Raw genomic sequence first — 6,789 nt, forward strand, 5'->3', positions numbered from 1 at the left:
TTTGGTTGAGCTGAGTTATCTTGCTCCCAGTCAAAGAGCTCATTCCCTCTGTATCGTCTGATACATGATTTCTGATTTCTGTCTTGCTATATACTTAGATAAATGGGTTTATATCTTATTTCCTAGGTGTGTTCATTGTGGAACTGGCATTTGGTGGAAAGGGCAGGGCCTTGTTTATATTGCTTGGGTCTCTCTTTTCCCATTAATGTATAGAGATCAGGAGTGTAGCTTGAACCTAAAAATTACTTCCCCTAGACTAACAACATGTAAGGGATTAGATAGATATAATCCAAGCTCAGTAACCCCTCTCTCTGGGGAGAGCAGAGGGGTCATTCTCTGGCCCCAACCTCTTACTTCCCTTCCTGGTAGATATCAAAGTCTTCATTGGGTAAGGATGGAAGAAATGCTAGAGATATCTATTCTTGCCTCCCCATGAGTCACATCTAGATAGATCTAGGTGGGCTCACACAAACTACATGGGTAAAAACAACAATGTAGCACCCACCATGCCACCCCAGGAAGACACAATAAGTGACTCAGAGCAAGGAAAACAGAATGATGACATATGTAATAATGTAGCCAGTAATAAAGACAAAAACCTCCTCCTCAGCCTTCTAATAAGTTGCGAAGAACATTTGCAGTGCTGCAGTGCTCTCAGTAGAGTAGGAGGAACTATGGATGTGGAACATGGTACATACACACTCAGACCCAGGAATTTTATCCTTTGGTTTTGCTTGAATCTCTTTCTTTGTTATAAGTTACAAAGGAAGTTAGCGGTAGGATTGGGTAAGAGGAAATGACTGTGGTATAAGGGAAAAATCACAAGAATTCTGCAAGGCAAGAGCTGTTATTATCCCTATTTTACTGTTGAGGAAACTGAGGCAGACCATGACTTGCCCAGGGTCACACAGCTAAGAAGTGTCTGAGGCTAGATTTGAACTCAGGAAGAGGAGTCTTCCTGACTCCAGGCCCGGTGTACCATTTAGTGAGAACAGGCAGAAAACGAGGGATTATAATTATGATTATTTTTTAGAAACCAGGGGTGGGGGAGAGGTACCAGTGAACTCACTGGTCCAGGGGCTATTCTCCACAGCTAAGCGGAGCACCTGGCACGCCTACTAAACGCCTGTTGACTGATTCATTGACTAAGGAAGCAAAATGCACGTATTCCTGGCTAATGCATGGCAGACTAGAGGAAGCTGTAGAACGTGTGGGCCAACTTTCGGTCCCAACTCAGCCTGAGGCTTTCTGCCTTTGCCATTCATTCATTTCTCTGAGAGTCACTGATTTGGAGAGGGCGCCGGCTGCCCTCACTGCCCTCCTTCGGTACCCTCCAGAGCGGTGTGTTCGACCTTAGCTGGGCAGCTCCCTCAAGTGCAGCCAGGCATAAGGGACTTATTGAGCTCCAGCCCAGGCACATATCTGGTCAGCGCCTTCCTGCAACAGGAGGAACGCCTTGAGCTGGGGGCCCCAGAGCCCGGGAAGAGGGAATGCAAGCTGAGGGGGTTGGGGTGGGGAGAAAACTGCAATTGAGCGAGGCCAGACTCACCAGCTGCCCGTCCCCGAGGCGCTTCTGCCGCAGCAGCGCTTGGTCCTGAAGTGTCCTGCTCCGCTCCCGCTGCCCCCCACCCCGGCTTTCCACCCACGAGACACAGCCGGCCTTGTCAATTTCAGCAATACCCACCTTCTCCCAGTTCTACACTGGCTCCCCTTTCCTCCTTCCTTCGGGTCAAATATCCTTTCCCTATCCACCCCTTCGCTCTCCCTTCCCTCCCCTTCACCAGTCACCCCTCGGGAACCCCCGCCTACGGGCCCAAGCTCCTCCCCCAGTAACGATTCTCTGCCCCTCTCCAAGGAAATGATCCTCACTTCTCCAGCCGGCTTTCTCCATCGCCTGAGTTCTACAAGCCCTTGCCTTTTGCCCCTCTGCCCTCAACCCATGCCCAGGATACCCAGCCCTAAGTGCAAGATCCCCCGATGATCTCCTGCCCCAGCCCCAGCCCAGGAGTGCTGGTCTCCAAGGGTGGCCTTCTTTCTTCCCAGGACCTCGGATGACCTGCGACTCGGACTGCGGGGTCCCCTCTATTCCCATCCCTCCTGCAGTCTCCATCGAGTTCCTAGCTGAGACTTTGCAATTCTAGAAACAGGGAACCCTATTGAAAAACTCTGCCCGGAGTGGGACAAGAGCGTCTAGTTGGGACCGTGTCCAGCTGGGAGGCGCTTGCACCTCCCGGGTGGAATCCGCTTCGGGTTTGCTCTTTACAGAGCACGCCCCAGCATCCTGGCTTGGGGTGTTAGCGCCCCAAAGCGAAAGGCTTGCCTTTGACGCGCTTCTGGGATGAGGCCAACCTCCCCCTGCGCAAGTCTTCCTGGAGGTGCCTGATGGGGGCAAAACCGGGGCTTTCCCTCGCAGCCAGAGAAAAAGAAATGGTCCAAGGTCTAACGGTGTTTTCTGTTCTTTCATCCACAACTTAACCAGTCTGTCAATTATTGCTTTTGAAACCTTAGCGTTTATCCTCAGTCATGACCCCTCCTTTCAGTAGCTTCATCAGATCGCCACAGATTGACACCTGGTGGTGAAAAATGGGAGACCTACCCATGTCCTGACGCAGACAATAACCCTTAAGCCTGCCTCTGTCTCTCTCTCTTTCTCTCTCTGTCTCTGTCTTTATCTCTCTCTGTCTGTCTCTCTATTTCTGTCTGTCTCTCTTCTTTCTCTTTTTCTTTTCCAAACACACATATGTATGTATGTATGTGTGTATATATCTCACTGTACCTAATATATGCATATCCACATACATGTATATGTTATATGTGTACACACACATCTACACACATATTTGGACATGACCAAGCAGTTTGTTTAGCTTAACTATACGTAGGTTACATCAGTTTTGTTTTTATTTCTTTTTCAATGAGGGTGGGGTGGGAGGGAGAGAAGGCAGATTTTGGTTGATTTTTAAAAATCAGTTTGAATTAAAAAGAAAATTTTAAAAAGAAAAAGAAAATAAAAGCCTTCTTACCAAGGCAAAGTGATAGGAAACAGAAAGAGTTTTACACCCATGTTGGACAAACACAAACAGCCCAAACTAATGAAAGTTAAAAACAAATAAAAAAAAAACCCAGAAGCAAAAGCTTTTGGAGAAAACTCTTTGAAGACCTGTTTGTTTCCAAACTGGTCTTTTTTGTAGCCAGGCAAACTGCTACTGTGTGTTTAAATCTTGTCCTGTTTGGAAGGTTAAAGTTTATAGGGTCCTAGACTGGAAGGAGCCTCATAGGTCCTCAAATCCAATCCCCTCATTTTAACTGATGAGGTACCTTAGGTGACTTACCCAAGATCACATAGTGACAGAAGTAGGGTCTGAAGTCAAGTCCCTTGATTCCAAATCCAGTGTTTCTTCCAGGGCACCAATCTAGAGATGCATATATACATTGTAAAGCTATAAAGTTAGCAAACCAGTAGTGCCAACAATTGGATTCTAAATCTACCCCTGCTAATCTCTCTTACCCCTCCCTCACCCAAGGCCTCAGTTTCCAGTCTGTAAACACGAGGGAGGCCTAACTCAATGTTCTCCAAGGTGTCTTTCAGCTCTATTTCCCATAACTATTTAAGTGAAAGGTAAATATAATGTCAGTGACTCATTCTACTGGTTGTGTTCCAGGAAAGCACCCTTTCAATTTCATAATCTCTATTCTAGATGTAGGAAAAAACGTAAGAGATTAATATAGTAGGACAAAATGCCTCATTACAATGATTCCCTTATCCTTCCCTAAATTAAAACTTCATATTACTTCTTGATATGCATATTAAAATAAGCTTTTGAAGGAAGGTAGGTGGTAGAGTGGATAGTATGCCAGGGTTGGAGTTAGGAAGATCTGACAAGTTACTTAACCCTGCTTGCCTCAGTTTCCTCATCTGTAAAATGAGCAAACCACTTCAGTATCTTTGCCAAGAAAACTCCAAATGGGGGTCATAAAAAGTTGGGCATGACTGAACTGACTAGATTTAGCTGAATTTATTGATATCTTTTTGTTTATTTTTTGAATAGGTATCTAGACCTAGGTGTCAGTGTTGGAAACTCCTGGAGTGAAAATTCTCCACTGATAGAGAGTCCTGAGAAGTAAGCACCTTGTCCATGGGTTTCTAGGCTAACCTGTATCAGAGGCTGACTGTGAACCTCTATCTAGCTCTGAGGCTGATTCCCAATCCACCATATTGTTCTGGCACTCTGAACTTCTTAGAAAGTAGATAAGTGGGTTTGGTTTTTTTGTTTGTTTTAAAATCAGCAGGCTTCTGTGACAATTAAACCTAGATAAGATAACCAATTTATAGATATTACGTAACTCTAATGAGAGAACTGTGGGCAGGAAGCCTGTGTTGTTCATTAGCATTTCTGCCATGAGGCATTTGGGGTAGGACCTTAGTAAAGGAGACTCTGGGTTCTCAAAGGCTAACAAAAGCTTTAGCTGACTATCAAACTTGAAAATTTTCCAGCAGTCACAGAGACAGATTGGCTGCTGTCCAGGTGCTAGCCACACCCCTAGAAGTTGGCCACTTAGTAACTAATTTTTTGAATGTGATGACCCATGGGGTAGTTAAGAGATTGTTGTGTGACCATGGACAAGCCACTTAATTTTGGTTTCTTGTAAAGTAGAAATATTTATAAAAAATAATATGTGGTACCTTCCTCAGAGGATTATTGTGAGCATCAAATGAGATAATCTTTGTAAAATACTTTGCAAACCTTAAAGGGCCATGTGTCAGTTATTATTGTTGTGGAACAAAACAGATAATTAAAAATATTAATTATGTGAATTACAAATGTTATAATTGTAGAACAGAATAGATAAAAATACAAAGTGGCCCTCAGTCTTTTGTGACCCAGAATAGTGGTGGCATAGTGGAAAAGGAGGCAGAGGATGCTAAGAATCACACAGTCTTCAGAGTTTTCATAGACATTAACTATTGGTATCTATAATTCCTGCCTTATTTGGTTCAGATGCTATGGAAAGTACATTTCTAACTGATACAAATTTCAGTGCAGACCAAGTGGAAAGTATTTGTTGCTGGTTTGGATCAATATCAATAGCACATACTTTTCAAAACCAGTATGACTTTCAGTGGATAATGTTCTGTATGGCGAGACAAATGTTACAAACAGGGTTGTAGCTAGCAATTCTGGCCCCTGGTGCAAGCACAATTCATCTTCAAACACATTTCTGATGTTGGAAACTTTTTCTACCTGCTGAAGTATATGAATTGTCAGTACCCTCCACATTTTAGTAACCCTGGGACAAAACCCAGGTTGTCCCAGCCTAGTTAAGGCTTGGATTGAAAAGACTGTACACACAGTGTGTATATATGTATATGTGTGTGTGTGTGTATGCATATATGTGTATATGTATATATCCATATATGACCATAAATCTCTAGAAGCAAAGAATTTTTGAAACATTCAACTTTATCACTTACATAAATAAAAATGGATTCTTTGTGTTATTTTTTTATAATCAATAAATCACAAGGGCAGAACTACATTGGACTGGGGCTGGTAATCCCTCTGCTATGCCTTTCGTTTCATATTGCTGTGAACCCACCTTTTCACCATAATTCAGGTGTACTGTTACTTTGAGAAAGGGATTCCATGGTGATGAGAGTCCAGGCTTTGGACACTAAAAAATTGACCAGCTTTGTACCTTTGGACAAATCATTTCTCTTCTTTTGGCCTCAGTTTCCTTGTCTGTAAGATGAAGGATCAGAGAATCACAGATTTGGAATTGGGGTAGAACCTAGAAATCACCAAGTCCCACTTTCTCATTTTTCAGATGAAAAAAAAAATGGAAGCAGAAAATGTTGAAAAGATTGGTGTTGCCCAAGATGGTATAATCCCAAAGTATCTGCTATGAAATTTTCCTGACTTTCAGTTCAGTGTTCTAGGTTCCCATAGTTCTAACCCTCTATGTATTTTTTTTTTTTTGGCCACAGCTGGGAATGAAAATCTAACTATTTAGACTTTAAAAAAAATTGTTCACAAAGCAGTGGTCAGTCATGTTTAGCATTTGAAGAAATTGACTCTTCCTACAAACTGTTGACCTCTCAAAATATAATCTGATTTCCAGTGGATGGTTGCTAAATAATACACAAAGATCTTGTCAACCCATTTATCACTTACTACTTTGGTGGATTGTAATTTTCATTCCCTTTAATAGTGTGGATTTAGAATTTTGTCATTCACAAGGCTCTATATAAATTATTTCAAAGAGGGGCAGTTTTGTTAGCTTCCTAGACACCAAGTTGTTTTCATCAGACACAAGTACTCCTAAGTACTACATAATTATACTTTTCTCCAGGAAGTGTTGGTCTCTAGAATCATCAGTTAAGTATTTGGAATCATCAGCATAACTGAATCCAGGCTTTTTGACAAGGCTGTTGTTTTAGCATGATTACAATAAAGAGGGGGTTGAAGAGATGGTATCTATCTCAGCTTTATAACAGATGAGACTAAATGTGCCAGATTTCTGAGACATAGGCTACAGAAAAGATTCACTGGGTATTTAGAAAAAAGTTTCTGTGCTTCACAATTTTGCATAGGCCCTTGCTTTTGATCTATATCTAAGAAATTATCTCCTTATGGTCCTTTTCAGAGAGGACATTTTAATGCTAAAAAGGTGTTAAAAAGATTTAAGTCAACCATTAAAATTATTAAGAGATATAAGCGGCAGTTATATATGTGTGTTCATCCTTCATTGCCAAAGAAGAACATGCCATCAGAGAAATGATGACATGAC

General features: G+C 42.3%; 1 protein-coding gene across 5 annotated transcripts in view; it reads right to left on the reverse strand.

The window, feature by feature from the left end:
- The window catches only part of STEAP1 (STEAP family member 1), a 22,737-nt gene extending 19,300 nt beyond the window's left edge, over positions 1-3,437 (reverse strand). Inside the window, exon 1 of one of the 5 annotated variants that reach the window (XM_072651545.1) lies at positions 3,333-3,437. The gene's annotated coding sequence lies outside the window, so the exon portion shown is untranslated. Of the gene's footprint in view, positions 1-1,549; positions 1,804-3,332 lie in introns of those variants that run through there. The other 4 variants (XM_072651541.1, XM_072651542.1, XM_072651544.1 and 1 more) reach the window with 4 other exon arrangements.
- Between the last annotated feature and the right edge of the window lie 3,352 nt (positions 3,438-6,789).

This window comes from Notamacropus eugenii, chromosome 3 (assembly GCF_028372415.1).
Source record: "Notamacropus eugenii isolate mMacEug1 chromosome 3, mMacEug1.pri_v2, whole genome shotgun sequence".
NCBI classification, from domain to species: Eukaryota; Metazoa; Chordata; class Mammalia; order Diprotodontia; family Macropodidae; genus Notamacropus; species Notamacropus eugenii.